The sequence below is a fragment of the Octodon degus genome, unplaced genomic scaffold (genome assembly GCF_000260255.1).
Source record: "Octodon degus isolate 3935 unplaced genomic scaffold, OctDeg1.0 scaffold00034, whole genome shotgun sequence".
Lineage (NCBI taxonomy): Eukaryota > Metazoa > Chordata > Mammalia > Rodentia > Octodontidae > Octodon > Octodon degus.
In genome coordinates, this window is record NW_004524610.1 from 5,292,142 (window position 1) to 5,300,922 (window position 8,781).

Below are 8,781 nucleotides of genomic sequence, written 5' to 3' on the forward strand. Positions count from 1 at the left end.
TAGTATTCTCGTGATGGACCTAAGTATTCGTGTGCTAGCGTCACCCTAGGATTCTCATGCTCGGAGCGCACAGATGCCTTTAGCACTGCGAAACACGGCTTGCTATTTCCGTTAATGTGCTCGGCTTGGATTCTGCTGCATGGGCCGCTTGTTGTCAAGGTAGTGAAACACCTGCGGCCGCCGACAAGCAAGGAGCAAAGCCCGTGCAGCACGCAGTTTGGAGGCTCAAGTCCAAGCTTAGCGAGCACCCCTAGTTGGCCTCTGGTGAAGGCAGCACAGGTGAAGGGGGACCCGGGGAGCAAGTGGCCTGTCTGGAACAGGACAGAGACATGGAGGGGGTGGGGGCTGGCTTGCTTCACTTTATAAATATGGGCTCTTGATAGCTCCTGGGGTCACACAAGAAGCCATGAGAGGTCGCATGCACTTGCCTCAGCCCCTCAGTCACCTAAGGACCTCCTGCTAGGCTTGAGCGCCCAATAGGGCCACCCTGGGGACCAAGTCCTTCATTACAGAGGGGTTTGGGAACAGCGAGGTGTGGACTCCTTTGGGATAGGAGGGGATTTCGGAAAGGAGGGAGGAAGGTCGGGTGGGGGAGGAGAAGCGAACATAGTCAGGACGCAGCCTCTGTATGCCAATTCCCCAAGTGCATGAAATTATTACGTCATACTTAATTTTAATACTTAATAATGATTAACAATAAATTCATTATTATTAACATACTTAAATATTAAGTATGTAATGATAAAAGATAAAAATGAAAACAATGACCACATTTCAGTATCTAGCAGTATTTTTATATTTCTGAAAGTACAATTTCTTCTTGTTGCCCCTCCTCAGATAGCAGGTATGTTCTACCTGTTGTATATACACACAGGTCCGCAGGTGCATTTGGATATATGAGCATACTTTTTTGAGTTCATTATCAATGTTTTTATAATGTGATTTTTTTTCTTAACTGTGCTTTTCCATGCATGAGGGGGAAAATCCAGTTTAATATTATTTTATATATGGTCTTTTCTAATAATAAATTACCTTTGGAAATTTGGCAAGGTATCATTTGTAGAGAGTACGAATAATAAGTTCTGTAAATTTGGTTTTTGCACATCACTTCTTTTGAATGTAATGGAGGTGCTTTGACTTAGTAACTCTAGAATTCCTTCCTGATTATAATTTCTGTTAGCTACATTTTGAATAACCTCCATGTTCCTTGCAATCAGAACAATGAAAATGATGTTAGTTTAAATTAGAGTTGAACAAATTGTGGAAAATTATAGTCCTTAGAGGAATCATCAGGAATTGTGTAGTTATACCCATGGATGATTCACAGTTAAGTGACCTTGAACCCATTTTCAGGGAAGAAATATCCTGGCTGTCCTGAGTGGCTTCCCCCGCGTCTCCTTCTCCTACCTGAAAAGTGGCCTATAAATTTCACTTGGCATCACGGAAATGGGATTAGTGAACACTAGGGTTCCTGATGGAAGCAACTGCCCTTTTTTTGGGGGGATTGAACTCAGGCCCATGCGCTTATTCTATGAGCCGTCTCCCCGGCACCTGCAACTGCCCTTTCAAAGTAAGAGAAGCACAGTTTGTCCCGAGGTAAGCTTCAGGAGATCACCACGGACCTATGGTAGCCAGCCCCACAGCACCTCTCAACCTTCAATGTCAAACGCTCATCTCCTCCAGAGATCTTGTTAAACAGCTTGTGACTCGGTGATTAGTGGGTGGCCTCCAGGATTCTGTTTCTAACTGAACTCTAATCTGTCAGCTTTATGGTTTGGAGACCTCGTGAAACAGTACCTTACGAAGTCCTGATATTCAGGGTCGGTGATGGTTGACAGTCTTGACTGGAAACTGAGCGAGTGGCGGTCACTTTCTCCTCTGGCATTTCGTAGACTGGTGTTGATGGTCCAAGTGCGGGAGGCCAAGCCCATGTGTTTTAGTGCCATCTCACGTCCTTATTTTGGATGCCTCAGACCCGCAGCTTCTGATGAACCAGGAGCAGGGCAGGAGAGACATTGCCAGCAGCAGCTTTCCAAGCTTGGACATTTGATTTACAGCAAAATTTGCACAGACTGTTTAAAAAAAGCAATTCTAGGGAAATTCTACGGGAAATGCAGGAATTCATTAGTCAGGTTCTTAAGTCATTAAGTTAATGTAAAAGCGGAGATTATCACCCTTGAACTGAGAAATGATTGTTATTCATGCCTGTCTTTGAGATGTAGTCTCAGCATGGCCCTTCTTCCAGCCAAAGTGGAAAACGTCAGAACTCAAGAGACGCCAGAGTACTTAGTCCAAAAGTTATGTGCACGGAGGAGCAGGATCAGCCCTAGAGGAGTGACTTCTTTTTAAGCCTACTTCACAAACTGAACAGAAAGCCACGAAAGGATGAATGCCTAATAAGTAACTTAGCTACAACCGAGACCAAGAGTCAAGAATACTAACAGAAGAAGAAAAGTATCTGTTGCCCAGCAATCAAATAAAATCACAGTATCTGGCATGCAATTGAAATCACCAGGCATTTGATTCATCATCATCATCATTGAGAAAATCATGCAAGATTCTTGGAACTTAAAGCTTCTGCTCTGTCTGTAGCAGGAGGGAGAAAGAACTGGAGTGTTATGGTTGTTAAGGGCTCTGCCTTTTGGCTTTGGCAGCTGCTTGAACACTCTGAGTGTCTGTGCGTGTTAGAGAACAGAGCAGCACCACTAGCATCGACTTCCACATTTCCTTCTCTCTTTTCCAGGGACTTTTAAGGTTGCATTCTATGAGCGTGGCCTGGGGATGCATAAGGCCACCACTCTAGCCCTCCTATGCACAATATTTTTGGTGGGAGATGAAATCCAATCATCCTGTAGACTTTGGTTCTATAAAAGGGACTGCATACATATCCTCTAGAATGGAAGGTGGGTGAGGAGGAAGAGTGGGGAATTCTGTTTCCTAATTTTAGGTAGCCAAAGCTGGCCTTGTCTCAGGTACAGAACTCCTAATCTCAGACAGAGAACTAGCAACTTCTAGGTATTAGATTGATGGTTGGAAAACTTTGGAAATACTGATAAGCTTCACATCATTACTATAGATTTTTCAGTTTTCCAAATGGACTTGAAATGCTATCACTTGCTGGAGTCATCCAGCGTGGCTGCTCCTGTGGCCTCAGCGTATCAAATGTAGTGGACTGAACAGTGGTCTCAGGGAAGATCTAATCCGTGTTAATTCCTTCTTAGTTACTTTTTTCATTGCTGAGATAAAACACCCAACACTCAAAGTTAAAGGAGGAAAAGTTTATTTAGCTCATAGTTTGTGGTGGTTTCAGTCCATAATCAGCTGGCTCCAGGACAGGGTGATGTGGCAGAGGGTCACGCAAGAGGAGAAATAGTCCGCAGTCCGTGGCAAGCTGAAAACAGCAAAAGCAAGTGAGCCACCAGGAGCCTCACTGTCTTGTATCTTATCCAGGCTACTTGCCCTAAGGAGGGTACCAGTCATGCCCTGCATCCCAGCACTGCACTGTGAATCAGTTCCAGCATCACACACTCTACTCCAGCCATCTCTGAAAAAGCCCTGCCTATGACCACACGAGGCTTTGGGAGGACATCTAGACAGGAGCCAAAACACTTGTGAAAGTGATCTGGTTTTATAAAAGCGGTTCTGGGTATAGGCCACGCCCCGGGGCGGAGCCATCCCTGCCGCGCTGCACCGACAGAAGCAGCGCGGGAGGCCCTGGCGGCTGTGTAGTGGGATGTTTGGGGCGCCCAGCGCTGGTGAGTGCTGCCCGGGCCTCGGCCCTCGTCGCGCCCGCCCCCCGCCCCCGCTCCGCACACCCGCAGCTGCTGCGGGTAGAGGGGCGGCAGGCAAGGCTGGGCACAGTGGATGCCCGGCCTCCACAGGGCAATCGGGGCCCCACACCTGAGGCGGGGACCCCTCCTGAGACCAAGCTCCCAGGGAACGCGCGGATGGCTCCATAGCGAGACCTCGCCCCACTCTCTTTATTCTAAGCCAGGTGCTGATCTAGGTCGGGGCTACAAAATGCGGTCCCCCATTTTCTTGTAGACTGCACCCCAGGAGGCTAGGGAGTACCCCGAGTCTTCTCCAGCGCCGCCCTGCAGATCCCAGGGACTGAGACGAGACCCTCTTTTCGTCTCCATGTGAAACCCCATTCACCCTGGCCCCCTGCCCCTACTCCATTCCCAGCACCCCCTCAAGAAAGGGTGAGCGTCTCCAGGCCAGGAGCCTGTACCAGGGTTCCTCTCGGTGTGGGGGCACCTGGTGTCTGTTCCCAGCAAGGAAGATAAGTCGGGGAACTGGGGTCTGGCTGGAGGAAGCTGGCAGCAGAATTGGCGGGCAGCCCCTCCCTGTGCTCCTGTGCCTCTCTCCTGCCTCTGGCACAGAAGCAGCACTTTGTACCTGCCTCCCAGGTGAGTGTGGCCCGGAGGCCCCTGCGTGAATTCCAGCCTCCTCTCAGAGGAGGAGACCCCAAACTAGCCTTGCTGGCCTCTGGGCCTCAGTTTGCTGCGCCGCAGAGTAGATTGATGGTCACTCCACTGGTCGTGCTGGAGAAGCTGAGTGTGGCCGGGGGACTGTCCTGCCTGACCCTAAAGGTCACCCCACTTGATCCATCCATCAGCACCATGGTGCAGCCACCCCAGTCTCACCAGTGGCGCTGCTCTGGGCACACCCTGACCCACATACCATCACCCATGCCAGGGTGAGCCTGGCCCTGGACGGGATCCTGTGGGGGAGGTGGTGGGAGGCCCCAGCCAGCGGCTCCCCTGTCTGTGGTGCACAGGGGACAGGGGTGATCTGGGCTGAGAATGCCATGCCCTCAGGTTTGAGGCCCCCTCCCCGTGTGTGGCTTTGGCTCTGCTGCCTCATCTTCTCCCTCTGTGAAATGGGCTGAACCCCTGGGGAAGATCAGAGGACCCTGTGGGAGGAGGTGGCCTTGTAAAGGCGGATGTGATGGTCTAGTATTAATTATAACCAGGAATGATGGCTTACATATGTCACAAATGCAAGTCCTAGACTGTCTAATCTGGCAACTTTTGAGGCCCTCTCTAAAAACAGAAAAGGGCGGATTAAAGCATCGGTTTAGGCAGATGCAGGGGCCAGGAGTTCAATCCCTGGGCTTGCTGTGCCGGCTCCATCCCTGGGGCACCTTGAGAAGGCGATTGAGACTGGGCGTGGTGGCGCATGCCTGTAATCCCAGCACTGGGGAGGCTGTAAACAGGAGGGTCACTACAAGTCTGATCTGCGCAGTGAGACCCTTTACACCCTGTACACCCTGTCCTAAATACAAAAATAAATAAATAAATAAATAAATAAATAAATAAAAATAGAAAAGGGTTAGGGAATTAGCTCTGTGAGAAATGCTAATGCTGTTGTAAAATATAATTTTAAAGTTCTTCATGGAGAAAGGGACCTGTATAGGTCAGAGTGCCTTATTGTGGTGAGGGTTCTGCGCAGGGGCTTTTATGGAAGTAAGGAGACTGCGTCTTGTGCACAGAGCCTTGAGCAGCTAGTGGGCCTGCAGGCCATAGAATTTAAACTGGGGAGAGTCAGGCTGTATTTGAATCCACACCTCAGCCCTCACAGGCTTTGTACCTTGGGCAAGTGATTCATAGCTTAACCCCACAGAAACTGAGGCCCAGCGCAGGACTCTGACCTGAAAACTGCTCAGTGGTGAGGTACAAAGTCAGGACTCAACCCTGGGGCCAAACTGAACTGCCAGGACCCCGAGTTAGCCCAGCAGGAATGTGCACATGCTCTGCCCTGCAGAATGGGGGCTCTCACTGGACCCCATGGCCCTGCAAAAAAAAAAGAAAAAAAAAGTGTTTCTGGAGATGCAATTAAGGTGGTGCTCTCCTGATGAGGTGATCACAGGTTAGTTGTCTAGACATGCATCTTATGACAAGAAAACACAGACAGTACAAAAAAAGACAGATGAAAGACATGGAAGTGAAAGGGGTAGGAGTTACACCACTTCCAGCCAACAAACCTGAAGGAGTAATTGCCCATTGCTGCCAAAAATCCAGAAGAGCAACAACAAATTCTCCCCTAAAGTCTTCCAAGGGAAGCAGTCCTGTCAGCACCAGGATTTCAGACTTCTAGGTTCCAGAGGCGTGAGACGCTACAATGCTGCTGACTTGGGGCAGCAGTTTTGTGGCTGCTACCCTTCTCTAAGAGATGGCCATCCCCAATGAGGCTGTGGGTGACTATTTTCAAGTTCTCCTGCTTGCGGCTCTGTCAGCTTGGCTGTATCCCTTCTCCCTACAAATCTGCTCTCCCCTTTGATGACAGGTACTATACTCAGTGTCTCCTGGTTCAATCTCTGGAGGGCTTGCTCAGGTCTTGCTTCATCCAGGCTGCTGATTCCCTACTCTTCCATGGGGTTCTGAGAACAATCTTCAGACACCAGTGCAAGATGAAGTCGCTGGTCTCTTTGTGAGCACCAGACCTTCTCAGAAGCAGAGACTTGGCTGATGGCTCAGAACCAGGCTTGCCCTCTATACCTGTGTGCAATTCTCATTCAAAACTGAAACTCACACTATGCATAATTCCTCTTCCTGTTGGCGAATTCCTCTTTGACCTCTGGATTTAGGGGAGAAAAACAACTTTCTGTGGAGAACAGCTCTCCAAGGAGTTCATGCAGCCTGGATGACTCACTGTCTCAGGCTAGCACTGCAGAGGAGCAGCACTAGGACCCCAATGTTTCTCAGGAGTGCACGTTTGGGGACCCCCAGGCCTGGAGCCGGGTAAGTGCTTCCTTCCTGGAGCGTGGGCCTGCTTGCCCCACCCCCAGGCCTCTGTACTCTTGGCTTCACTGTCAGTGACTCCAACCTCCAACCTGATGTCTTAGTCCCCAGAGTTTTCATTTCTCACTTTGTAGTCAGGTGACCCCCTCTCAGCTCCCCCAGCATCCGTGCTGTCATGAGGGCACTGAAACAGTGACAAGCACCCTGCCTCTGACTGCAGCAACCTGACTTCCCTACCTCTCTTGTCTGCTGGAGATGTGCAGTTTCCCTGCTTGCTTTTCCCGCTGACCTTCACATATTTTTTGTGTTCTTAAGTTGGTCCCACAGTCCTCTAATTCAGATACTCCGTTGGAAGTAGTAGCTGAGCTTTCTCTTCATCTTCATTTGACACAATCTGGCACAATCCGGGTAAACTTTGTGCCACTAGAGTTGCACCTTGGCCTAATTTCACACAATCCTGTGAAATTCTGCTCTCTAAACAGGGCATCACAGCTTTGCTGTCCTTGTGGAAACCAGAGGCCACAAAAATATCAGCCCACTCAAAGTTGACAGAACACCCCACAAGTCTTCTCTTTGGAGAAGAAATGATGTTATTACTGGTTTATTTGAAAGCTCTTTTTCTTTTTTTGGTGGGACCGGGGATTGAACTCAGGCCCTTACACCTCCGTGGACCCTAAAAGCACCTTCTTAAGCTGCCCGTGGGGGCAGCACTCTAGGTCTGGCATAGAAAAGCCCTTAGGGCACGGACTCCAGAGGTTCTGAAGATGCCAGGTGTAGCGTTTAGACGAGTGGTGACTTCTGATTTATCATGTTTCTCAAACGAATGCAGGTTTTACAAAAGCAATTTTGTGAACATAAGAAATTTGGTTGTGGAGTCATAAAAATCCAATCTTGGTAGTGTGACACCTAAATTCAAACATTTCACCAAATTATTAATAACAGGATCCCTAAAATAAATAGGGTTTAGGATAATTTGCCTTAGGTAATATTAGTGATATATACCATATATGCTGTAATAATATTAGGTCTTAGAAACTGACCAAGTAAGCTTTTAAGCTATACTAAACGTTAAAAAAACCCTCGATGTCTTTCATTAATGTTTGCAAATCACATAAATAACTATGTTCTTAGAAAGCAAAATACGCCTCTGCCATCATTTTGAAAAAATCACAAGCTTCACTAACTGTAATTTAGAGTGCCTAGCTTTCAAGGCAGAAAGACTTGAGTTCAAAACTAGTTTGTATGTCGCTTGATTTAAACAATCTAACTTTCTAAGTATCGTTTTAATTAATCTGCAAAAGAGATCGTGGTTACCACATCGGGAAGTTATGAATACTAAATTATGTTTTCAGTCTTGTAGATCAGTGCACTTTACCCTAGTCGCTGATTACACCCTCGTTGTGGAAAGAGCCTGGCGCGTCCCTCGACCAGTGCAGCGCGGCTGTTTACACGCGAGTCCGCGAGCTTCGGTCACGCTCCACCTGCGCGGGCTGCAGGACAGGGCCGCCGCCGCGGGAGCGCAGACCCTGCAGTCAGAGACCCGGCTTGCTCCCGGCTGTCGGCTCAGGGCTGGGTGGAGTGGGTGGAGCGAAGACCCCTCCCCGGGAGAAAGCTGCTCCGCGGAGCGGGACACGCAGCCTCTGGTCGAGCGCCCTGCGGGAATCCAGGCTCAGGCGCGGGTGCAGAGCCTCGCGCTGTTGCCTCGGCCTCCGCCCGCGGGCGGTTGGAGGGAGCGGAACGCGCCCTGAGCCGCCCCACGGCCCGCCCCTCGCCCGCCCCGCTGACCCCGCCCCGCGGACCTCTCGGCAGAGGCCCGGCAGAGGCGAGCGCTGGGGTCTCAGCCTGGGCGCAGGGGACTTGCCTGCCCGCCGCGTCCGTGCCCTGCAGCTAGCTGGATACTAGGTACTGGGAACAAGGTGCTAGGTGCTGGGTGCTGGGCTCCGGGTGCTGGGTATCAGGCGCTTGGCGCTGTGCTCTGGGCACTGGGCCGGCTGGAGCACCGGTCGCCGATCTGGGGTGCCTGGGACGAGAGCCCCCC

The 8,781-nt window shown here is 50.0% G+C and overlaps 1 pseudogene; it reads right to left on the reverse strand.

Moving 5' to 3' along the window:
* Positions 1–1,946, reverse strand: part of LOC101569721 — a 12,060-nt pseudogene extending 10,114 nt beyond the window's left edge.
* Positions 1,947–8,781: the final 6,835 nt, after the last annotated feature.